This window comes from Lissotriton vulgaris, unplaced genomic scaffold (genome assembly GCF_964263255.1).
Source record: "Lissotriton vulgaris unplaced genomic scaffold, aLisVul1.2 SCAFFOLD_829, whole genome shotgun sequence".
Lineage (NCBI taxonomy): Eukaryota > Metazoa > Chordata > Amphibia > Caudata > Salamandridae > Lissotriton > Lissotriton vulgaris.
The window spans coordinates 764,951-792,575 of NW_028248543.1; positions in this window are offsets into that span (position 1 = coordinate 764,951).

The window sequence follows — 27,625 nt, forward strand, 5'->3', positions numbered from 1 at the left end:
CTCAATTCTTTCTCTAAGGGCTTCTTTCCAATTTAAACCATTGACTCTGGCAAGTTGGATACATTCCTTTAATGTTTTATTTACTCTCTCTACTGCCCCATTGGTTTCTGGGTGATACAAAGAGGACAGCTTGTGTGAGATGCCACATTTAGTGAGATAGGCATCAAACTGTGCAGAACAAAACTGAGGGCCATTGTCAGACAAAACACTGTTAGGAAAGCTTTCTCTCATAAATATCTCAGATAAAAACTTAATAACTGACTCTGAAGTTATCTCACTGACAGCACACACTTCAATCCAACGGGAATATAGATCAACTAGAACTATTAGATAAGGAGTGTCAGAAACGCCCGAGAGAGGACCCAAGATGTCAATAGCCAATTCATCCCACGGATGTTTGGGCAAGGCTCTACACACCATAGGCATCTGTCTAGTTTTCAGAATTTTGTCACTTGCACAACATTCCACACAATCTCTTACCATCCGTTCTGTTTCCAAATCCATGCCAGGCCACCAAAACTGCGAGCGCAACATTTCTTTAGTTTTAACTATACCTTGATGTCCAGAGTGCGCATGTAACAACAATTTTTTCCTTAAAGAATTAGGAGGAATTAGCCTCAAACCTCGTGTAAGAAGATCATCAGACAATGATAATTCATGTGAAACCAATGACCATGGTTTCTCTAAACGCCTATTTTCCCTCATCAAAGATATGACCTTACATAGCTCCTCATCCTTTTGTAATTCTTCCTTCCACTCATCTTTCCCCACAACACCTTCAGTGACCTCACAAACATCAAGAAAATCATCCTCATCTATATTCAGCTCATCATTGCACAGATCATTTCCTTTGACTAGTCTTGAAAAACAATCAGCAGCCTTATTTGATACCCCAGGCAAATATTGTACCTCAAAGTCAAACTCCTGTAAGGATATTATCCATCTTCTGATCCTCGAAGAAATGGAATCTAGCCCTTTCTTACAAAAGACTTCTTTCAAAGGCTTATGGTCAGACTTTACAATGAATTTCGTGCCCCAAACTAAGTTCTTAAATTTTTTAAGCGCCCAGAAAATAGCTAACGACTCTTTTTCAATTACTGAGTAATTGAGCTCTGGACCACGAAGACATCTTGATGCACAGGCAATAAGGGAGTCATAACCATCTTTGTTTTGTACCAGAACAGCTCCCAGACCCTTATCACTAGCATCTGTATATACGTACGTAGGCAGACCAGGAACAAATGCCTGAAGACACGGAGCATTTTTTAACTCATTTTTTATCCCATCAAATTCCTTTTTACAGTCATTTGTCCACTCAAATGTCACATTTTTAGCTGTAAGACTCCTCATATTCTTGGTCTTGTCCGCAAAATGTAAAATAACTTTGCCATAGAACTCAACCATTCCAAGAAATGATAGTAGCTCATCTTTACTCACAGGCTCGACCATGTTATCAATTGATGTGACCAATTCAGACTTAGGAAAGACACCTTGACTCTTAATACAGTGACCAAGATAATTGACTTCCTCCAAACCAAATTTACACTTCTCTTTCTTAAGAGACAGCCCAGAATCTGACAACCTCTTCAACACCTCACACACACGTTCATTGTGTTCTTGCATGTTAGCTCCATAAATTAGTAAATCATCTTGATAGCATTTTACTCCTGAGAGACCTTTTAATATGTGAGTCATAATTCGTTGAAATACGGAAGCTGCTGATATTAATCCGAATGGCATCCTTTTAAATTTAAAGGTTCCCATAGGAGTAATAAAAGCAGTCAGATCTTGGCATGCTGGATCTAGCTCCACCTGGTGGTATGCTGAAGCTAGGTCTAAAGTAGTAAAATATTTTGCACCCTCTAATGTTCCTACGATCTCATCAATGTTAGGCAAAGGAAATCTGTCTACAATTACCTCCTTATTCAATGCCCTCAAATCAATACATAATCGAATTTCCCCAGTGGGCTTCTTAGCTATAACAATTGGAGCCAACCATTCTGTGGCTTCCACTGGTTCTATTATATTATTATCAATCAACTTTTCTAACTCTTTCTGTACTTTTCCCTGTTCGGCTAAGGGATTCTCCTTACTTTTGCTACAATAGGTATTGCATTCTTTTTTAGTCTTATGCAGTGTTTATAACCTTTTAAACATCCTAGCTGATCTTTAAATACATTCGGAAACTTTCCTGAAAACATATCAGACAAATTCCCAACTTGTTGTATTTGCACTTGAGGTGAAGCATTCGGATCAAGCGTTACTCCTAAATCTCGCTGATCTCTCCAACTGATTAACGCATCACCAAAGTTAGTCACATAGATTTTACCAGGAATGATGTGACTTCCCAACTCAAGAGTGGCTGTGAAATATCCAAATATTTTAATGGGCTTTTCACCATAACCTAAGGGTATAATGTCACTTTTGAAAAGTTTGACTTTATCGCCAAAGGTTTTGCGTAATAACTCTTGATCAATCATAGTGATCTGGGAACAGGAATCAAATTTAAACTCAATCATGGCATGATCAACTTTTACCAAATGTGAGGGATGTTCCAGAGGACCACTATTCACTTGGAAAGTCACAGTCTTCACTTGTGGTTGGGACCATTTTTTATACACATTGTCTCTCTTACTAGTTTTTGTCCTACAACATTTAGAGAAATGACCTCTTCTACCACAGTTGTTACATATTGGCCTTAGAGCTGGACAATTTGGTGAGTTAGCCAAATGCCCATTATTTCCACACCTAAAACATGAAAATTTGTTAGAAGGATTAAAGTTAGAATTGGAATTATTCGTTCCATTTTCACTCTTCTTTCCAGATGATTTTTCTTCTTTCTTGACTTGGCACACAACTTCTTCTACTTTAGGTTCATTTTTTTTCTCTGATTCATCTATTTTTTGTTTTTCCTCCTTTAACTCATCAACACATTTTGTCATGTGCTCAACCTGTTTCGCTATCACAAGAACTTCTTCAAGTGGTGGTTCATCTTTTAACCAAAGTTCCTTCCGAATACTGTCATGAGCACACTTCAATACAAATTGATCTCTTATTCTCTCATCCAACGTCTGTCCAAATTTGCAAGATGAAGCCAATTTTCTTAGAGCCGAAACGTATTCTTCAACTGATTCATCTTTCTTTTGACCTCTTAAGCCGAAGTGATATCTTTCCATTATCGTGCTCAGTCTAGGAAGATAGTGCCGATCTAATTGTTCAATAGCTATTTCGTATTCGTTTAAATTCCTCTGTTCCGCTGCAGTGAGATCAGGTAAATGTTCCAATACATCTTGGCCTTCTCCTCCAAGACAATGTAAACGCAAGGAATGCTTCCTTTCTGCACTTAAATTCGTGCCACATACCCTTGCATAATTTGCAAAGATTTTTTTCCATTTCTGCCATTTTACGTTTGGCTCACCAGGACTTGTTAGGAAGAAAGCAGGTTGAGTTACATTCTGCATTTTCTCCTATTTTCCAAAAAAAAAAAAAAAAAAACTTTTATTTTTTATTTTTAAGGTCCTGTATAATATGTTCCAGTAACTATTTTTTTTTTTTAATTAAAAATTATTTTGCTAATATTAGAGTTATTTATAGCAAAGCATATTAAAATTATCTTTTCTCTTACAGTCCAAAAAGTGTACAGTGTATGCTGTTAGTAAGAATTTTCCTTCTAATGAATTCCTGTTTACTTCACAATTGTCCCTTACTTTACATAAAAGAAGAGATTCTTTATTAGGCTTCTGAGCACTTCACAATGCTCTCTTGTTGAAATGGAGTGTTCCTTTTTTCTTTAGAACAAGTAGGCGTCACAAAGCCTTGGTTCGTCAAAGTTCTTTCTTTGTGTTCAGCGCGTTTCAATCTCGTCTCACAGTGAGGCTGAGTTCTTTTTCAGGATGAGGCTAAGCTTTTGCAAATGCCGCATCACTGAAACGCAAGCACAGCGTCATTGGAACGCAAGCACTGCGTCACTGAAACGCACATCCATTTCGTATGCGTAGCGCCTGAAAGTGCATAGTGAGCGCGAGGGAAATACGCTGCTGCCAAACGCGAACACCCAAAATATGACTTTTTCCGCCTTTTAATTTAAGTCCCTTTCTTTTAATCCACCTCCCGCTTGCTCCTCACCGAGTCTGTTTCCAACGGTGATCTCGTTATTCGGCCGCTGGGAAGACTACGCTTCCGTGATTTAATGTTCAGCCGCTGGAGAGGTGTCAGGGACGGCTGCGCGTTGAGGCGAAGAGGTAAGATCGTCGCCAGTATAAAATTGATAAATGATTACTATAAATGAAGCTCCGTATTCAGTTGAAAGGACAGGTTAGATTTATTTGCTTCATCCACGAACAGCCCAACAGCAACTGCCAGAACAGAATAATCGCATCTCAAGCATTCTCAGAATGGTGTGGTAGGAGAGATCCACATTCTGCGAAGAACCAAGTAAGAAAGAGTAAAGCAATACATTACAGATAGCTCCAGATGAGGAGAAATTCTCACTCTTCCCCATAAAAAGCTATCTTATTCCATGTATTATGAATATTCTGTCTTCCCCCAAGGCTCAATGTGATGTGTGTTCTGTGGTGGTAGTAATAGCCTACAGACATGATAATGAAGACATGAGAAAAGGTAGACCAAACACGAGTTTGCAATATTAACGCACCTTTTAAAAAGAATGATGTGAGTGCATGCCCTTCAACAATCATGCAGAGAACAAAAATGACCAGAGTTGGGCTTCACTAGCTCCAAAGTTGTGCTGTTAATGGACTATGGCTTAGCAGACTTGGTGTAAATATTTTGATTTCTGCCAAGCAAAAAAGAATAGTGGAGACCTGGCAAGAACTGTGGACTTTTCCTATAGATCTGTATGCACTTCAAACTGAAAATTGCTTTGCCCATTCCATTAAATTGATTTGGGCAGAGTGGAGCTGCTAGAATAACCAAAATGTATGTCCATAAAAGCTGGTTGAGGCAGTTGTCTACAGCGCCGGCACCCAAAAATATAACCTACCTAGTATTTAATTATGCTACCACTGAGGTGATCTTGTAAAGATGGACTGACACAGGGCCCTGGGTGAGGTCGACGGGAGTAATTTTTTTTAATACTTAGAAGTGGGTGCTTATGGCATGTGGGGAAAAAACGGTGAGGCATCCAGAGGGCCCACGTAGTTTTGTGCCAGGTTCACAAAAACATAATTTAAGCATGGGCTGGCCACCTGCAAGTCTCTGGTGTGCCTGAAGTTCTTGCCCCACCAGCCAGGTTGTGAACAGCCAACACAATTAAGAGATCCTGGCCACAGTGTCAGGAATTTTTGTTTTTTTACCCAAAGTAACTTCCACAAGGACGGCAGAAGCAATTTCAGCAGAACTGAATGAAAGGTGCCATTCATGTTGTGTCAGCCCGTTCACAAACATTTTTGTTTCTCTGAAACAGGCCCCAAACTGTGGGTTGGGTGTTCAGAAACAAAAAACACAATGGCCCCAATGGAAAGGAAGTTTTCTCCATGTGCATGGAAGCCATTGTTTATTTTCCTTGCCAGGGTCCACAATGCCTCTTACGACAAGGCCAGGCAGGGGAAATATGCAATGGGAGGTTACCCTCAAATGGGGATGCCATCCCAATGCACTGAAGATGTTGCCTCCTTGGTGGATGGGCAACAGCCCATGGTTGACCTCCAGTGAAGCAGCAACGGCTCCACAGGTGCACAATTCAATGCTACTCCATCTCTGGATGGGACAGGAGAACTGCGTATGTGTTTTGTGTCTGCCAATAAATTGTGGAGTTCCAGCGATGCCAAAAAGTAAATGTACCCTTTGAGCTGAGAAAGTAGAGACCCCTCTCCCGTTTATCAGCAAATCACCATTGTTTAACATCTAGCCTATAGATGGTGGATGAATAATACTTAGGACCTTATTATCGGTCTGGCGGCCCACTGACTGCCAGACTCATGATGGTAGTCTTACGACCACCTTATTACGACTAAGGTGTTTGGGCCACCCTGGGACCACCACAACGGCCTCAACCGATAATGAACAGCACTTCCCTGATGTTTGAGCAGCGGTACTGAGGCTGCAATATACTTAGTAAGGATGCTGCGGCCTCGCCAAGCATATTACAAGTTTCCTCACTGCCACACTGTTCACGGTGGTACGACAGCCCCAGGAATGCCAAAGAACCGCCTGCCAGACAGGAGAAAACTCTTGATCTAGCAGGCAGTTCCTACATGGGTTTGGCAGTGTGGGTGCAGGGTGGTCCCGCTCCCACACCGTCAAACTCATAATAAGGCCCTTAGGGACAGATATAAGACCAGTTTTTACAGACGCAAACAGGTTTGCGACCTGTTTGCGCCCGCAAAAACCGACATGGCCATGTACAAACACTATTTTGCGAGTCGCAAAAAATGGAGACTCGCAAAATAGTGTTTTGTGACTCGCTATTAGGAAGGGGCGTTCTCTTCCTAATAGCAACTCCCTAGCCATGTATGAATGTTTTCCGACCGCAATTATGGTCGCAAAACACTCACAAATTACCACCCTAAATGGAGTTGCAAATGTGACTGGCTCTAAAAATATTTTTTAAGGGTAGGCAGTGGTGCCAGGGACTAAGTCGTTGCCAGGAGGGAATGCGTATTAGGTGATCCTCTTGCCTAATAAAAGTGTAGGCATAGAGGTGTCTCCACTAGGAAACAATTATTTCGCTAAGGGAAACAAAGTTAATGTGCAAACTTATTTTTGTGTCATATTACAGCATTCAAAATTGTCCACTGCGTTGATATTCTTCCAAATGAAACTGTTACCCGGGTGAATGCTCGTGGGACCTCGGGAATGGGGTAGATTCCTCCTGCAGTTGTTTCAAAATCATACACAAATCAGAAATGTACTTCAAACTTACGAGTAATCATATAAGATCGAATTTCAGATTTTTTTGTTTCTTGGATATTGAGAATGAGCTGAGTCTGACAAGGAAGATGGGAAAGAAGAAGATGGTTAGTGTCGCTTTAAGACGGATTAATTCAACCAAGGCAGCAATGCAAGCTCAATTTAAGGCCTAATGCGCCCTTTCCCTTAACGCCCAGCTTTGCATTGCTAATGAGATTCAAAGTGGGCGTTCCGTCCAAAAATAATGTGAGAAATGTCGCTAACCTACATTTCTCTCATTAACAATCCTCCCGCTAACTTGCATGGTGATAAGAAAAGAAGCACTAACCACGCTTATCGCTACTTTTCTTACGCCTGCTTTTAATCTGACTTATAAAGTATGGGTGGGTCTGCACACCTAATTGTAACTAAAGTATGAGTGATAAAAAATCTTTTAGTGAAAATTATCAAAATGTATGCTTGCGGTGCATTGGGAAGGGTACCTAATCCCCTTAATATAATGTCTGAATTGAGTCCTTGTGGACCAAGGACTATGCACAGCACAGCTCTAAGGCAATCATGCCTGTATGTACTTCAAAGTATAAACACATGTTAGAAAAACATTTATTCATATACTACACATGCATTTTCAATCTACAATCAAAGTCATCATAGGCTCAAAGCATAAGTGTAAAAGAAATTCAAATAGATAAATGCACAAGTATCATTCAATTATGCCAATTGGAAAACTGTAGTCAAATTCAAAATTGCAAAACTCAAAACAACCCAATGCAATTCGGGTTCACCATGAACCCTTCTTCAGGGGTTTATAACAAACGAAATAGAAATATTCAGGTCCTTCGGGTTGGTTAAGGTAGAGAATCTACAACAAAAATATACAATAACCAGAGTAAATAGGTTTGATACATATTCCATTCGTTTTCACCATCACCTGTCTCCTCAGAGTTTGCATTCTCCAGAATATAAAAGTGAATAAGATATGTGAAAAAAAGAGAAACAAGAGGTATTTACAAAGTGAAACGGTCTATAAGTGCTCGTGGATAAAGTCCCTCTTCCAACTCATTAATTACCACTGAAAAAACCCACAATGATCTGAACCTCAAAAGTCCAAATCTATTGTGTCGGAGGATCACCCGTGTAGTGACTTCTGCGGCATGCCTGTTCAAAAGGTGAATAAAAAGGTGAATAAAAATTAAGTACGTCGCATCAGCTCTGCGGAGACATTGCAAGGTACTTAATTTTCATTCACCTTTTTATTCACCTTTTGAACAGGCATGCCGCAGAAGTCACTATACGGAGATCCTCCGACACAATAGTTTTGGACTTTTGAGGTTCAGATCATTGTGGGTTTTTTCAGTGGTAATTAATGAGTTGGAAGAGGGACTTTATCCACGAGCACTTATAGACCGTTTCACTTTGTATATACCACTTGTTTCTCTTTTTTTCACATATCTTATTCACTTTTATATTCTGGAGAATGCAAACTCTGAGGAGACAGGTGATGGTGAAAACGAATGGAATATGTATCAAACCTATTTAATCTGGTTATTTTTTATTTTTGTTGTAGATTCTCTACCTGAACCATCCCGAAGGACCTGAATATTTCTATTTCGTTTGTTATAAACCCCTGAAGAAGGGTTCATGGTGGACCCGAAATGCATTGGGTTGTTTTGAGTTTTGCAATTTTGAATTTGACTATAGTTTTCCAATTGGCATAATTGAATGATACTTGTGCATTAATCTATTTGAATTTCTTTTACACTTATGCTTTGAGCCTATGATGACTTTGATTGTAGATTGAAAATGCACGTGTAGTATATCAATAAATGTTTTTCTAACATGTGTTTATACTTTGAATAAGTACATACAGGCATGATTGCCATAGAGCTGTGCTGTGCATAGTCCTTTAATCTGACTTAGCCATAATATCCAATTGAAGGTGGATATAATGGCTAAGCCCATCCTGCCCTATCAGCAAGGTATCACCGGTTGTTGTGGCGCACATTTTTTAGCTATCGCTGGTATTTTTATCGCTTTTGAGATAAGCGTCGCTGATAGCGCACTATCTCAGCTATAAAATACAGCGATAGCCGGCGATAATTATCCTAGCGCTAAGTGCGCTTAGCAATAATTATCGCCGGTTGTGGCTGATATGCCCCTTAGAGTGCTCTGGTTTCAGGCTTAATATTCCCCTCTTTAGAGTGTGCGAGACGTTAATATTGTGTTTAAAATATCGTCTGCCACAAAGATAGTCAAAAATATTGTGGTTACAAAAATAGCATGATACAGAATATTAACTTTCACAATCTGCAGCCGTGGAAACTACACCCCCGCACAATCCCCCACACAAGGTGTGGTCAATATAAAAAAAGAAGCAAATAAGCAAAAGTGCTCCAACAAACAACACTCCTGCTGCCACAGAGTGTACATATGGAACTTGCTAACAGCAACACCAAATGTGAGAAATCATAATTGTCTGTAGCACTCAATATGAATTAAATCTAAAAAAAATACAATTATTTTAACATTTATTCCAATATATTTCATACAAAAAAACATAGTTTATTATACACAGAAAGTATGATATTTAAAAATACAAGACTTTTTTTAGTCAATTACCACATATGGCATTTGACAGAGTGCCCATTTGTTTGTTACAACCCAAAAGTAAGCAGTATAGGGATCTTCTAAAGTTCTTCAATACATGTGCAATTAACTCAGAAATTGGACACTGAGGGAATAAAAAATATTGCATGCCCAATTTAACAAAAAAACAGCCAACACTTGTTTCCTCCGATAGACTTCTTCAGGGCTTTTACAATTTATATTTATGATTTTGTTTTTTAAGGGTAATGTTTTTTATTATTTATTGATGTCATTTTTTAGAGTCTGATTGTTTATAGAAATTGATTAATTTAAGTTCACTTTTTTATGAATATTTACTTTGACATTATCTTTAGGCCATTATTTTATATTGCGCTGTTTTACAACTATTTTTTTCTAATAATTATCACCCAAAAAATGCCAGCGCCTTGCCCACTACCGTTGCTTAAGTTGGAGTAGGAATAGTAAATCTGACCTCTCCCAAAAACAGCACTTTCTTAATGTTGCTTAGGTTAGAGTGCAAATAGTAAATCTTACCCTTCCAAGGTCTCCAATACTTTCACTAATGTTGCTCAGACTGGAGTGGGAATAGTATATCTGACACCCCTGAGCCCCAAATTCCAGTGCATTCCCTGCTCTTGCTTAGGTTGACATGGGAATAGCTAAATAAGTTGCCTCCCAATCAATTCATGCCAGGCCTGGCTTGCCTTCCTGTGCCTTGCATGTATTTATAACATTACTCGTGCATGTTTTTGAAAATGACTCATCCTGCAACTTCCGGTCAGAGCACGTAAACAAGAGAGCTCGGGTATGTTGGGTCTGTACCAATCAGCATATTATGTTTCTTGAGTTATTTCAACAACTTCCTCTCGCGTCCAGATGTACTACAGAAATACCTTTTAACACGCATGGGTCTAAATTCTAACGTTCTGTTTTTAACACCAAAATCACATGACTAATCAGCCTGTAGGCAAACGTGCGTCTCTCAAATTAGGTCAGGGACAAAACTGGGCCACAGATACTGTACAAGGGAAACTATTTGCCTCTGCGTGATGTAACCACTTTTCAGTCAGCCATCTTTCGTTTCTAACTTCCACTTCTGATTGGTCCAAAACATAACATTGCCTTCCGAGTCTGTACTGTAGGATGAACCTCCCCCATCCATCGTAGTTTAGACCTGTGGTAAGCTATATTTCGTTATGTTATGTTTACTTGTAAAGCACTTATTTACTGGCGGTTTCTTGTCACTAGGAAGACGAATAAGAGAGCGCGATAACCACAAATAAATATGGTAATGCTTCATGTCACAAAGAATGACGTCACATGAAGTGTCTCGAACTAGAGGACACGATAGCTGTAAATTACTTAATCACGAAAACATCTGAAAATATTATTACATATTAGAATGAAAGGAGATTTGACTCTGGTGCACCAGTCTGCTAAACAATATTTATTTTCTGTACCTGTTTCAAAACTCATGTTTCCTTCACTAAGCTTTCTGCCGTCCTGTTGTCTTATTTCACTATATATAGCCAGAGTGCCAAGAAGCCCAGCACATCTACTTTGAGCATTAGGGGAGGCTATACCTTGCGCCTTCCACTGTGAGAGATTTTTGCATTTTGCTAGCGTAGGCAGGATTTCTTTATCGAACTGGCAAAATGCATGGGTCTATAAAACCCAGTGTTTCTGCCTGGAGCACTTGACAGCCAGATGGCATGACATTCGGAATACTTTATCAACTTGTATCCTCACAGATACGAGGTTATGAACTGATTCATCAATTCACCCCCCCCCCCCCCCGTGACGTCAGATATTACCCACAGCCAACCCCAGACCCTTAACAGCCTCTTACTTACTGCGGAGGCTGGAGGGAAAGGGTGAGTGTGCAGGTCAGGACGTGGGGTTATGGTCATTACTGCTGGATTTGAAGCTGGGGAACCAGGTTCGAACCTCGGGGTCGGCTCAACATTCTGTGATTCTGGGCAAAGCACTTAATAGCTCTGTGCCTAGAAAAAAAATGAATATTACCTGTGGAACATAACTGGTGTCAACGTAAAACACTCCAATACCTTTGGCTTCAGTTTGCGCTATGTAAACCTGCAAAACTGTAAAAAGAAACCACAAAAAGTAACCAGGGCTCCAGGTTCTTGTTTACCTTCTTGATGGCTCCGTGGTCCCTGAAACCATGATAGCAAGAGCAGGGTAAGGTGTAGCCGCTGCTACCTTGGGTTACTTCTAATTCACACCCATGAAGCTCCTATGTCACAAAGGCAGCTCTTTGGGCAATCAGGTCCTACCTACAAGGCTAGTGTGGCGAAGTCTCTGGAACAAGGACCTCTCAATGAAATTCCTGAGGCTGCCCAAAGGGGTACACTTTAAACTTGTCTGCAGTAATTGCCCGACATCTCCATTTTCATTTTAAAAGGTCCACAAGAGAACCACCTACAAACAGCGCCTGGACAACAACACCCACAACAGCAAGGAACTCTTCAGCATCGATAAGGAGCTCTCCAACCCCAACGCCTGCAACAACGACATCACACCCTCGCAAGACCTCTGCGACGCACTCGCCTCGTTCTTTCACCGCAAGATCGCCGACATACACAACAGCTTCGGTGCACAGACCACACACCCAACCACCGAACCAGCGCACCCAACCGCCACCCTCTGCACCTGGAACCCGATCAACACCGAAGACACCGCCCACACGATGAGCACCATTCACTCCGGCTCCCCCACCGACCCATGCCCGCACCACGTCTTTAACCAAGCCGGCTCCATCATCGCACCCCAACTCCGCGACGTCATCAACAGCTCCTTCAGATCGGCCACCTTCCCGGAGAGCTGGAAGCATGCCAAACTCAGCGCCCTCCTGAAAAAAACCACAGTGGACCCCACGGACCTCAAGAACTTTCGACCCATCTCACTCCTCCCGTTTCCTGCCAAAGTCATCGAGAAGACGGTCAACAAATAGCTCTCCGCCTTCCTCGAGACAAACGGATCCCTCGACCCATCGCAGTCCGGTTTCCGAGCAAACCACAGCACAGAGACCGCCCTCACCGACGACATCAGGTCCATGCTCGACAACGGGGAAAACACCGCACTCATCCTCCTGGATCTCTCAGCAGCCTTCGACACGGTATGCCACCGCACCCTAATACAACGTCTCAGCGACACCGGAATCCAAAGTGCGGCCCTGGAATGGATCTCGTTCCTCGCCTGTAGAACCCAGAGAGTCCGCCTCTCCCTGTTCCAGTCCGCGGCTACCGAAGTCATCTGCGGCATCCCACAAGGATCCTCGCTGAGCCCCACCCTCTTCAATGTCTACATGAGCCCCCTCGCGGCCATCGCATGCAAACACAACCTCAACATCATCTCCTACGCTGACGACACACAGCTGATCCTCTCCCTCACCAACGACCCGGACACCGCCAGAGCCAACCTCCAGGAAGGAATGAAGGACGTCGCAGAATGGATGAATCTCAGCCGTCTGAAACTAAACTCAGACAAGACGGAAGTCCTCATCCTGGGTCCGTCCCCCTCGGCCTGGAGGGACTCCTGGTGGCCACCTGCCCTGGGCACCGCCCCCAAACCCACCGACCACGCACGCAACCTGGGCTTCACCCTGGACTCCTCTTTCACGATTACCAAGCAAGTAAAAGCCGTCTCATCATCCTGTTAGAACACCCTGCGCATGCTCCGAAAGATCTTCCGATGGATCCCCACCACAATCAGTAAGACGGTCACCCAGGCTCTCGTCACCAGCTGCCTAGACTACGGGAACACCCTCTACGCTGGAACCACAGTCAAGCTCCAGAAAAGACTCCAGCGCATACAGAACGCCTCTGTGCGACTCCTCCTGGACATCCTCCGCCACAGCCACATCTCCGCCCATCTGAAGAATCTGCACTGGCTCCCCATCAGCAAGAGCATCACATTCCGACTCCTCACCCACGCACACAAGGCCCTCCACGACGCGGGCCCCAAGTACCTCAACAACCGCCTCGTATTCTACACACCAACCCGCCAGCTCCGCTCCGCCAGCCTCGCCCTTGCCACTGTCCCACGTATTCACAAAGCCACCGCCGGAGGAAGATCCTTCTCCTACCTAGCAGCCAAGACATGGAACTCCCTCCCCACCCACCTCCGGCTGAAGCAACTCAAGACCTGGCTGTTCGAGCAGTGGCAACCACCCCCCCCCCCCCCCCCAGCGCCTTGAGCCCCTAACAGGTGAGTTGCGCGCTCTACAAATTCCCTGATTGATTGAATGGGGTCCAGTGCTTAATTTGTAAATGTGAAAAACATAGGTGCCCAGGAGCAGGAAGCCTACTGCCTGAGCACGGATCTTTGTGGAATGTCACATTTCACGAAGACCAAGATCACCGCAGTGGAAGCAGTGGCTCTTAGATCACACAAATGAGCAAGCGTTTCCATCTAGGATAAAGAGAGAATCTCCTCAGCTGTGCAAGTCCAACGGACCACCAATCCACTCCACCCGCCCTGGTTCGTTAGTGCTCAGAAAACCACCTACCTCGTGCTAGCATAGACCCTGTCAACTGACTTTCAGCCAACTGCTTCCTATGCATAGGTCACCATCCCTTCTAGGTTCTAGTGAAGCCACTCTGTTCCCATAGTAGGCCATGATAATATCTCCCGTAGACATCTGCTCCGAGCACCAATATAGGCAGACCTTACCGATCGATCTAATGCGCCACGCGCAGATCAAAGACGCTGTTGCAGCCTGTAAAAAGCAGGTAGCGCGGGTACTGGTATGGTAGCATTTCAATGCTGCCTGTGCCACGCCACTTACACACTAAAAGCATTGCGGCCCCTGCTGCTCTGCACCTGCACACGTCACACAGGATAAAAATGCGATGCCCGGCTGAGAAAGGCAATGTCATCCTCTTTAGCCCTCTCTTTCAGCCCTCTCCACCCTAGCTAAGCTCAGTTAAACCTTTCAGAGCAGCTGTTCTACATAAGGTTCGACAACAGATGTTAAAAACAGCCAAAAACATTAAAAGACTATAAAGGGCTATACAATAACAATGCTGGTGCGAGCTACTCAAGGGGCCTCAGCGAGCTACTGGTATCTCGAGGTCGATCGATTGGAGTCCCCTGCTCCAGAGAATACACAAGTGTAAGTCCAAGCTATGTGTTTGGCGTGATTAATTTAGATGCTACCGGCCTGTGGAGGATGCCATAACTAGCGACGTAATAGGGGATGCATATCCCCGCAACCTACAAAGTTGAGAGTGCTCTTCAAGAGAGTTTTCAGAGGTCCAGCAAACTACTTGTGTGTGCCATGTGTGCCACAGTCGAAGTGAGAATCCACGATTGCCGTATGTGAAGTAAAAGCCAGTGCAAGACCTTTGAAGAAAGGGAAGGCCATATGGAAACTGTCATTTACTGTTGGTCAGAAACTTGCTAATACGACTGAGAAAAGAGGAACAACGCCACAATCTAACACAGAGCCATCATTCACACAGTATGATAACACTAAAGGCAGTGATATCCAGGTACATACCACGCAACAAACAGAGACAGCAAATTGCAAAATAATGCTGTGATCATTAGTTGATGAAGGCAAAGAAACAATGAAGGTAAAGAACGCGCCTCAAGCAGAGACAGCTACTTGCAAGAGAAACAATAAATGCAGTGAAAATCAGGTAATATGGATAAGGGTGAGAGTGGTGATGAATAAGCGACAGACACAAAGCCATTACTCACCGCCAAGGAAGAAGATGATGTGCACCGACCTCCAATTGGGCGCGACAACCCAAGCACTAGTCAGCGGGCTGATGATCGCATGGGTGACACCGGGCCAGAAGACACTGAAGGTAAAATGCAGCCTGAACAGCATATTGTCCTGGCAGCAGCTGCAGACAATTGTACAAAATACGATGCCGCTGTGTTCCTGAAACCATCCTCTACATTCGAGACAATCAAAAAGCAGAATATTGGGGCTAGATGGACTGCCTGGATCGAAGCTTTCGATGATTTCATTGATAAGCTGGAAGTAATCGATGACAAGAAGATCATCAAATATCTTAAAAACATAGCGGGAGAAAGAGTGAAGGAAGTGATTAAAAAAATGCTAATAGGTCATGAAACTTCAGACCATCAAATTAAAGAAGTGTTGAACACCAAATTCATTTCGGTGCAGAATGTCAACTATGAAATGTACAATTTCAACCAAGAGAGGCAGAGAGATGGTGAAATGATTGATGAGTTAATTAAAAGACTTGAATTACTGATCAAATATTGCAGATTTAATTAATTCAATGATAAAGAAGCCATACGACTCAGAGTCATTGATAGTTGCCATTCCGATTCCTTCAAATGTTGAATACTCGTCTGGAGCATGAGCTCAAGGCTGCCAGAGCTGAAGATCATGCCTACAAACAAGCCAATGATATGGAGGCCAGATGGGCACATAGTGAATCAGCATTGAATGTGACAATAAACAAAGGCACAAGGTCACAAAGTGATATCTCCAAAAAAAGAAGTGTTATCAAGGTGGATTTTCTTTTCCACATGAAAGTAAATGTCCCACAATTGGACAGGTATGTATAGGCTGTGAGAAAGAGAACCATTTTGAAACAGTTTGCAAAACGAGAGAAAAAGTTAGTGTACCACATCATTAAGATAAAATGGCTGCCCGAAAGTTGCAGAAGCGTTACTGTCACACCCATCGAAGAAAACGACAACATCAGTTGAGGCAAGTAGAAACTGAAAGAGGCAGTTTGTCATCGAATTCCTCGTCAAGAAGTTCATTAATGTCACTGTCGGACAACAGTGAAGAAGATGGGTGTGTGATGTTGATGCTGACTGCTGAAAGATCTGCGCATGTAGGTTTGGTTTCCTGCATGGAAGAATAGAAGTTGAAAAAGAATCGACAAATTAAATCACACATTTCATTTAGACATTGTCTCAGAATAAAATTGAAGGTTAATGGTTGCTATAAACCATTTATCATAGACAGTGGTGTGTCGATAAATATCATGCCAGCTGAAAAGTGTAATGAACTGTCTCCGGTGCCCTCACACCATAGACACATGGACAGCCTTGATGCCATTAAAAAATGAAGGTTCATTCATTGCTCCCATGAAATACAAAAAGGCGAAGGAGAAAAGCCCCAATCCATGTCCTGCAGGTAACTATGCCGAGTACATGTTTGCTCAGCTTCAGCATTGCTACTGACATGGGACTAATTTCTGTGAATCATAATGTAAATGCTCATCACGGCATAGTGGGTCAGTTTCCGTCATTGTTCCATGAATTAGGAAAACTTAAAACAATGAAAGTGCAGCTTCACATTAATGAGCACATTTGTCCTGTTGCTGAATGACATAGTTGAATTGCATTTCATCTACAAGAAGCTGGTGAAAAGAAATTGAGACTTTGCTGATACAGGATATCATTGAGTGCTCTACAAGTCCGACGCAATGGGTATTGCTAATAGTGCTAGTACCAAAAAAGGACTGTGGAGGGTCTGTGTGAATTTGTGTTGACAAGAGTCAAGCACACAAGGTGATTGAAAGAGAACGACATCCAGGTCCACACATTGCCAATATGATTACTGAGTTGAATGATGCCAAAGTGATTTTGTGCCTTGATCTGAACAAGGGTATCATCAGCTCAAATTGGAAGAAAATTGCAGGTACATTTTTACCTTTTCAACTTGTGTTGGTTTATTCAGATACAAAAGATTGAGTTTCATGGGTGTCCTCAGCTGGCGAACTTTTCCAAGATGTCATTAGTCGCATAATACAGCCTTTTACGAATGCTTTTAACCCCTTCGCTGCGGGGGGTAATTTCCCCGCTGTGCTGGGGGCGCACACAGCGCCCCCATGCTCATGACGAGTTCAGCTCGTCCTGAGGCACGGCGCTCCGGTGCTCATGACAAGCTAAGCTCGTCACAGCTGCACCCGTTCCCGTGGAACGCTCAGCACAGCAGGGGAATTATCCCCGCATGTGAGTGTTCAATTGCTCATGACGAGCTGAGTTCGTCATGAGCACCGGAGCGCCGTGCCTCATGACGAGCTCAGCTCATCATGAGCATCAATGGTGCTAATTATAGTGATGAAATACTAGTATTTGTGGCCACACAGAAAGAACATGATAGAGCCCTCACCCAAGTATGCCATCTACTTGTGGATGCAGGTCTTACTTTGAGTGCTGAAAAGTGTGAAGTTCACAAAACAAAATTAACCCCTTCGATGCTTGTGATGGAACCATTCCGTCATCAGTCACGGTTGTGCTGTGCTAATGATGGAATGGTTCCGCAACAACCACACCCATTTAGATCGGGGCCAGCACAAGAGGAGAATTCCTTTAGCAGCGATGAGGTTAAAATGCTTTGGGCACATTTTCTCTGATGAAGGGATGACTCCAGATCCAGTCAAAGTTTAGGCTTTTTCATCCACCTCACCTCCGCGAGATGTAACCATTTGCGTTCTTTTATTGATATGGCCAGTTACTGCTTCAGGTACATCTGTGACTTTGCCACAGTAAGTGCCCCATTGAGAGACTAGACAAAGCAGAATGTTTAATTTCAATAGTCACGGGAGTGTGATCAAAGTTTCAAGACAATCAAACATATAATTGAAACTGCTACTCAAATGGCCTACTTTGACCCGAAATTGCATACAGAGATTGTTGTGGATACTAGCCCATTGGGTTTGGGTGCAATTTTTACTCAACATAGTGGACATGCTAACACGCAAAGGCAAATTGTAACGTATGCTAGCCGAAGTTTTGCCACAGAGGAAATAAGCTTACTCCCAAACTGAAAAAGAAAGCCTTGCTGTTGTGTGGACTTGTGAACACTTTGGCATGTTTCTGTATGGAAAGTATTTTGCATTTGTTACTGATCACCAAGCACTACTATTTTTGGCAATCCAAAGGCCAAGCTGGCTCCTTGCATTGGGAGGTGGGGGTTACGACTGCAAGAGTAGGACTACACTATTCTGCACTGGATGAGAAAAGATCAAAACCCTGTTGACTATATTCCTTTAGCGCCCCTACAGTATCAGGGTACCCCTTCTAAGGGGGCTGAGGTCCACATTAACTTCTTTGTGAAATCCAAGAGCCCACATAAGATGGAGGAAAGAATAAACCTGCTCAGAAGGGGAACCTGACATCCGACAATTATCACCAGGATCCGCTTTCCCCTCAGGCACGTAGTTCACCTTAGTGGTAGGCGGAGGCATCTGAATTGCGGCCCTTCGTGCATCGGAAGCTTGCCTGCCAGCCGACCTGCTTTAGGCGTGGCTTGACAGCCCTGTGCGATGAGCTTCTGCAAGGGGGAGGTGCTGGCTGTGTGGCAGGGGCCCACTGACACCGGTAGTCTTGCCCGGTCATCGCTCCCTAGAATCAGCAGCAGCTGAGAGGTGAGGAGAAAACAGCAGGCCTTACCATGGCATGTAAAGTGGTGACGTTGGGGCCCCAGCGGTGACAATGACGGTGACAATGACGGTGCCATAACCAGTTGCCAGACCCTTCCCAGAACTGGAGTAGGGAGGATTTTTACTGCACCCCTGGCCCTCTAAGCTGTAGCTGCTCGAGGAGGGGGGGGGGGGGCGATTGATGACACAAATGGAAACGCCTTATCACAGTGCCCCGGTCTGCATCCATCTCCTGGCCTGCAACTCGGAGCACCTGGTGCTGCAGCCACACTGCTTATGGTGCCATTGTATGGTATGCACTTCTAGGTTTGGCGTGGGTGGGGAGGCCTCCTCCCCCTTGACACCGGCACCTTGGGACACCTATTGCAGCCCTTTCTGGCAGAATCAGCAGTAATGTAGGCTCCCCCGAGATACGCGATGCACAGTGCTACTAGCACACGCCTTGGATAAAGCTGCTGAAATACTGAACATGTGGCTGTGGGCCACTTGTGCCCCACTCTCCAGATGACTCGTAGGGGCACTTTTATGTTGAGGAGAGGTAACACCAGGGTCTGTGCAGAATTGTGCTATACCTTACTTGCATGTGCCCCTCCTTGATGTCTGTTGACTAGTCGGAAGATGGGTCATTCTGAAGCCGCCTTTTGCCCAACGACTGCGGAGCTCTCATGGATGTGGGGAGTGGTACTCCCGCCAAACTCTCCAAGGCTAATGCTTTCTATATGACAGTTTGGAGGAGTGACTAGACGACCCCACCTCACCACCTTTTTCTAGCAGCAGTTTTGACCAGCCCTCTGGACTGCACAAACCGCCCTCCTTTTCCCCGTTCTGATGGACACACGCTGTAGCCTTAGGGGTCTGGCGTGTCCACAGGGGTGTCCTAACCCCATGACAGAGAGCCGCCTTAGTCCCAGGTGGATGACCACCGCATACCATTTGCGGACCTCAGACCAGTGTCAGACACCTATGGATCGCAGCCTCAGCATGGCTGTGAGGGGGGTGTCCGCCCTCCTCCATCTAAACGCCAAAATTATGGCAATGCCACTGCCCTGCCAGAGGTGGATCCGTTGTCGCCCAACGGCTCTACTCCATCAGCTGATCTGAAATTGGACAAGACATAGGCTGCTATATCCAATATCATGCATGAACTACGTGGCAGGGTTGCGTAATATCGGTGGAGCAGGGGTTACTTTGGGATGACCAGTGGAAGCTCGCTGCCCGAGTTGCTACTACTGAGGGTGCTATCATTGATGTCACACCAGCACTTTCACAACTTAAAGCTACTGTCCAAGCTGTCACTGTCAATGTGCATGACCTGGAGGCCAGGGCAAATGATTCCAAAGGTCGAACTCGACTGAATAACATCCAGATTGTAGGGTAACCGGAGGGTGCGGATGGGCAGGATCTAGTGAAGTTCTTATAAGACTGGTTGACCCATACACTGGCCCCTGTTCAGTTGTCCCCAGTCTACCTACTGCAGCAAACTCATAGGGTTCATGAGTGGAAACCGCCAGTGGGGCTTCCCCCATAATACCAAGAGTAATGAACTACAGGGACAAGGAGGCCATACTTCATGTCACCAGAGACATTGGTCCCATCCTTTTTGAAAACGAACGATACTATCTTCCCGGAATATGCTATGGTGGTCCAGCGCAGGAAGGCATCACCCCTGGGAGTGAAAATGAAACTTTGCCAAGCTGGAAAGTGATACTCCTTACTTTTTCCAGCAAAACTGAAGGTCATGGCGAACTGCACAAATTATTTTTTCTCAGAACCCTCAGATGGCTGGGACTGGGTGGAACAATGTAGTTTCGAGAGCACCCCCTCTTCAATATCTAGTCTGCCAATAACCATGATTTCCAGAAAAGGAGGGGCTGGTGTGACTTGTTCGGGGATCGACTGGAGCACGTAAGGGATGCCCTTTCCCGGAGCAAGCAAAAGAGGTCTAGACACAGTTGATATCCAAAGGCCACCCCTTCATCAACACAGGCTGCTGATATCCTTTCAGATGCCAGATTGAGCATTTCACACTCTCATGATAGCACAGAGTCCTTGATGCTTCGGGAAGGAACTCCACAAACTGTAGACAGCTTGTTGTAGGTCTTTAATTTATGTTCGCAACATGGAAGTCGATTGACTCACGTCACGCACTCCCACCCCATCTGTTGTACCATTCTAGAATTGCCTTATCTACCTCCTTTTCTCACTTCCCCCCTCCCCTGGAATAGTAATGGTCAAATATATGTGTACCGGCACTTTGCCCCATGGGTGCCTTGTAGTATGGGAGATGTTCTAGTTTCCACATTGCTTGCCACAGGCACACACACACCAACCAGCTAGCCTTCATTGCAGAGCAGACACAGGTTCCCTCAATGACTTAGCACTTTACTATCTACTCTTTATTTGCCACCAGTGCCACAGCAACCCCCCCTCCCCTCTGAGTCTCTATCGAGACGTCGTCACCACCTGAGGGTGTGAGATAAAAGTTTCACCCAAAATGGGACGGTTAGTTCACAGTTTGGGTGGAGTCCCCGTTGGGACCTGCCCCAGGGTGGGAGTTGAGTGGGGTTTCAAAGGTTTTACTCACATATCATCAGCACAGCTAAACCTGACTAGGTATGGTGCATATGCTTGGGACATGCAGGCCATTGCCATCTTCACTGTTGCCCCTTTCTTATTTTCTTCTCCTCTTATCTCAGCAGCTTCCAGTTCCACCTGTCTCATTCCACTTCGACCCTCTATGTAAGTCATCAATGTCTAAAATTGCAGTTATGACTTGGAACGTACGGGGAATGGGCATGACACGCAGACGACATGCCCTCCAGCAGTACATTAGACAGTGGGGTACACAAATATCAATGCTATAAGAAACCCACATAGAGAAAGGTGAAAACACTCACTTACAGAAACGCTGGTGGGGCAGTGTTACTGCACAGTTTATTCTGGCTAATCCAAAGGTGCCCTCCGCTGGATTTGCCCGGGGTCCAGTTCTGCCACACGGCAATAGAGATAGACCTAGGGGGCCGTTATGTTTTGGTTGAGGGCCACCTTGACGGAAAGCCTATCCTTTTAGATAGTATAAACTTTCCCAAAACAGCACAATCAGCATTTCTAGCCCACCTCATGGTCACACTAACACGATGGGCACATATACCCTGGATACTCTGAGGTGATTGTAACATAGTCCTAGACCCAAAGTTAGACAGCTCCTACCCCCATTCCCATTTTCTCCGACGGTCTTGGCGGTAAACTCCTTCGTGCAATGGCTGAAACACTGGTCATTGCACAATTGCTCCTAATCCCTTCTTGGCGTTACCAGCCCTATGTGTTAAAAGATCAGGCTTTTAGGGAAAGCACGCGGGAAGCCCTAACAAACTACTTCACCGAGAATTGGGGTGTCTGCCACCTCCAGGCTTGTGGAATGGGAGGCACTGAAGGTGGTGGTCAGGGGGCCCAGCACGGGGACAGTGGTGGGGGCCCACGCTGACATTCAAAATGATTTACTGCAGGTAAAGATGTCTTTGGGAGAGCTAGAGCGAGCTGCCAAGTAAGTCCCTGTGGCACGGACATCCATGGCCGAGAAACATGCCCTGTCCGAGAAACATGCCCACCTGGTCAACCAACTGTGATGTGTGGACTTTCGTGCCTAACAAGTCAAAATGCACGCTGAGGGAGACAAGTCAGGCTGTCTACTGGTATGGCTTCATCATAGTACAAATCCTGCACTGCCCATTACCATGCTCAGGGACACAGCCCAGCGTCTATTGACCACTCAATTGGACATACACACTGCCTTTACTTCACACTACCAGGCACTATATAACCCCACTACATTAGACAGTCAAACATATGTCGTTGACTTCCTCGTAAATATAGAGCTTCCTCATCTCAATCCCCTGGAAAGGGAAGAATTGAATGCTCCAATGATGGTCCAAGAGATCAGGACAGCCATCAGTGGCAACGCTACTCAGAAAACCCCCGGCCTTGATGAACTTTCAGTTGAGCTTTGCAAAGCTTATCAAACTCTCCTGGCCTTGAAACTGCTAGAGCTCTGCCAGACTTCTCTAAGATGGCTGCCTTCTATCCACCTTTTGGGAATCACTGCTAGTCCTTGCCTAAGCTAAACAGGGATCCATTGGAGGTAACATCTTACTGGCATACTTAGTAAACCTGGGCGGTTCCTGGAGTTCTGCTATGTGGAACTCAGACAAGTGCAAAAAAAACTCTGCAGCACTCCGGAGCTCTGCAAGAAGCGGAGTACATTAGTTAAATGCTGTTCGCAGTGATTTTCATTGCCAGGTGCTTGTCCGATCTGTGCAATCATCGCGAACGGCTCCATGCACTGCTCAAGCGGGCGCTGCTTCCTTTCTGCCGCTCGAGTAGATGTTTATTCGAGTGGCAGCTTTCTCAATGTGAACGGACAGTTTCTCAACGTGAGCAGTCGCGAGCATACGTTACCACTCGCAATGAGAAATCTGACTGCCGACGTTGAGAAATCTCGCCGGGAGGTTGATTTTCCGCGCTCGTGCTCGCCAACTTGATGTTGATGATGGGGAATGAGAAAAAATCTCGCCGGGAGGTTGATTTCCCTCGCTCGTGCTCGCCAACTTGACATTGACGAACGCGAGCGAGGAAAAAAACTCCGCTCCGCGAGCTCTGTGTAACGCAGAGTGCTGAAAACTCTGCAAACTACGCAAGCGGAGCGGAGTTTACCACCCAGACTTAATACTTAATAAGATTGTAGCCTTTAGGTTAATGTAGCATATACCCTGGCTGGTGCATAGGGACCAAAATGGCTTTGTACCTGGGAGATCCATCACTCATAACATTCGGTGACTACATAGGGTTATGGAGATAGCCTCACATCATTGCCCGCATGCAGCTTGTCTTGTGTTGGACCTTGAAAAGGCATTTGATACAGTGTATTGGATGGGTCTATTCTCTGCAGTGGCCGAATTCTGCTTCCGTTGCCCTATCCTGAGGCTCATCCACCTATTCTACATTGTGCCCACTGCCTTGGTTAAGATAGGGAGCTTAATTTCACAACCTCTCTCTGTGAGCCTGGGAACCCAACAGGAGTGTCCCCTGTACCCACTCCTGTTCGCCGTAGTCATGGGGGAATCATTACCTGATAAAATGCATGTAGCGTCCCTGTATGAAGATGATGTACTGATATACGTACATGACATCAGTGAAGGGATTGCAGGAACTGTACAGATCCTTTCAGACTTACACATGGCTTTGGGCCTTGTTGTCAATTAGGCTACAGCAAAAGGAATAATTGATGGACCAATGCTAAACAATGCAAATATTCACCTGCAGTCACAAAGATCTGGGGGGAAACGATTTTTCTTTTGCTCACCACGCCATTCCAGTTTGGACCCAGCCATATGAAAATCAGTCTTGACCCTGTGCCTCATGGGAACAGTCCAACCCAAACTGCCAAGCCAGGTTCTCCCTGGACCTGAAACAAGTATCCTGGGACCGGTTTCAGCGCATCACCCCTCATCAGCTAGGCTATCTTGAGTCTAGTTGTGCAGTGAGCATGGGACCCACGTCTGACCATACCCTTGCCACTTAGGGCAAACATAGCCAAAGGAACAATTGATGGACGGAATGCTAAACAATGCAAACATTTACCCCCAGTCACAAGGATCTGGGTTTAATCCATTGTTCTTTTGCTCACCACGCCACCCCAGTTTGGACCTAGCCATCTGCAAATCAGTCTTAACGGTATTCCTCATGGGAACAGTCCACCCCGTACTGCTAAGCCAGGTTCTTCCTGGACCAGAAACAAGCATCCTGGGACCAGTGTTGGGGCATCACCCATCGACAGCCCCGAAGTGATGAGGGGCTCCACAGGGTCCCCCTTGCAGGATTCTGGGATGCCCTGCTGCAAGACTTACAGGACTACCAAGACATTTTAAATACTTGAGAAATAGTTACCCTCAATCCTCACCTTCCAATACTGGGAATTGCCTGATTTGTGGTCCTTCATTATGGGCGAAACAGGTGCCCCCCTGCCCGCACACCTCCTCTTTACCCTCCCTGCTGGTTGTTGACTTAGTCGGTACTTCTGACAGGGAGAGGATGGGGCTAGCTAGTGGGAGATGTTGGGCATCTAGATGGTTTGCATTATTGCTGCTATACTGCTATATTGAAAGACCATAGCCAGCACCTACCATGTCATACCAATGGTTTCTTATCTATCTATCATGTAGTGATCTGTAGTTTGTCATCTGTTTTTCAAAAATGTTGTTACTGAACCATTGGCTCCAGCCACACAGCTAAGCGTCTATGTATTAGAAAGTAAATGGTGATAATTGATGCAACAAACTATATGACGCTTGTATTGCCTTGGTAAAATCAATAAAAATGTTTAAGAAAAAAAAAACTTAGTTGTGAGATCCAGTACCCGAGCAGCCATATCTGTGGAGCAAATAAGTGCTGCTATCAATGCAGATAGAAATATGCTCATATGGAAAGACATTATTATACATCAATCCTGGAGAACATCTGCTGCACCTCTTGATAACAACATTTAATACCAGAAATTTAAGAGTGTGCATGATGAACTATCAGCTACACAAGAAGGGATTATCTTATGAGGGTCAGGATTCGTCATTCCTGAAAGTATCGGACAACAAGTCATCGAAGAGGCACATGAGGGACATCGTGGAATTTTCACCACTAAGCGAGCTCTTCGAGACCGTGTTTAGTTTCCTCATCTTGATAAGTAAGTTGAAAGAGAGCTCCAGGGTTGTCATTTATGTAACTGTGTATCTCCACAAACAACCAAGCATCATTGGAATAAGTTGAGTATTTCAAAATATGTCTGGGAGAAACTTGCAGTTGACTTCTTTGAAAACCCCTTGTCAATGGCCATTATCTCATGGTAATTGTAGATGAGTACTCCTGGTTTCCTCTGTTGGAAGACCTTCCGTCAATCATTCCTGATTGAGTCATTGAAAGACTAAAAGTCATATTTGCAACCTGGAGTGCTTCGTCAGTTTTAAAATCTAGCAATGGCCCACCACTCAATGTTCAGGAATTCAAAAACGTACGTTCTCATTTAAATATCAAGCATCAGGAAAGCACACCTCTATGGCCACAGGCTAATGGCATTGTTGAACTCTTTATGAGCACTCTAAAGTAGGCCGTACAGCACATTGCGCTAGAAGGACTTGAGCTCATCAGTTGTTCATTCTACTCTTAGTGCATACCAATCTACTCCCCATTCTACAACAGGCGAAAGCCCAGCCACCCTGGTGTTTGGGAGAGCCATTGGTACCAAGTTGCCCCAGTGGACTACTGAAAGACCAATTGATGCTGATGAAGTTTGAACCATAGATTCATCTCACAAGTCCAGTATGAAGACTCATACAGACAAGTGTTGATGTGCTTGGGACACTACTTTTCTAAAAGGAAATCGTGTCCTTGTCAGACAGGCAAAACGAAAATCTGATTCTCAATTTCATGCTGATCCAGTGCAAGTTGTGAATAGTAAGGGACACATGGTGATTGGCCACTATCCCAGAAAATCCATTACGAGGGATTCCTCACATTTCAAGCACCTGCCTCGGAGTCTGTCAGTTCCAGACATCAGGAGTGAGACTATGTCATCAGAGGGCCAGGAGGTTCCAAAGACTGCAACTGTGTCTAGATCGCCATTGCCTGCTGTCTTTGCATCTCCCGTGTTTTCTCAGACTCATTCAACAAGGTCTGGAAGAGGGGCTCGATTGCCTCGATGACTCATTGAGAAACTATTTTATGTTTTATTTTTACTTTCCTAAGTACCGGCATACTTTTAACTTGCATTTTAAATTAATGGATTAACAAATTATTTTAGCTAAAACTGTCAACCTGTGAAACTCGAATTTGATCAGAAGCATGTTCAGCTTACCTGCACTCAGTATAATTGGGAGGGCTCGAGATGGTGACCGAGGAACGGCTGAACCGGAAGCAGCATTGTTGGGGATCAGCGGTCTAGTTGCCAAATGCCAATTACGGGCTGCCATGAAAGCGGGGCCGCGGTGCGGCCGTGCAGCGGACACACCGCTGGCATGTCAAAGGTGTACCAAAGGCAAGCCCATCTGCGCCCGTTCGTGCCGAACGGTACCATGGGCCAAGACTCCTGCACCTTCCAGATCACACCTCGGCGGTCATTCTGCTACTCCGGGGAAAGACTCCTTGAATTAGCCAAACACATGCCATATAACAAGGCATCTTGTGCCAAAGCCTCCCCAGGGAGGAGCATGGAGGGTCCTTTCTCATGCCTCAGTTGCAAATGGTCTAGCCAGGCCCTGCCAGATTGGTCACATAGAATAACTGATGACGAGTCTGGTCTCCAAGTGAACTGCATTTATTTCAACTCAAGGTCAGTGCCAAAACACTCCCTCAAGATATGGGACTTATTAGCTGAGGTAAAGCCTGACCTTGCCTTTATCACAGAGACTTGGCTAGACGATAGTAATTCTCCCGATGTCGCCATTGCTCTACCTACTGGCTATAAACTACTAAAACGGGATTAACCAGGATGGAAGGGAGGAGGAATAGCCATTCTTTTTAAAGACTGTTTCACCTGCCTCCCCGAATCAGTGGTGCAGCTAGGGGAGCATGAGAGCTTAGCATTCCAAGTGTCCAATGATGACCATGAAACACTTGGGGGGGGGGGCAGGTATCTATAATCCACCTGGATACAAACCAGACTTCAGTCCTCACTTGCTTTCTCAACTATTCCCCTCATG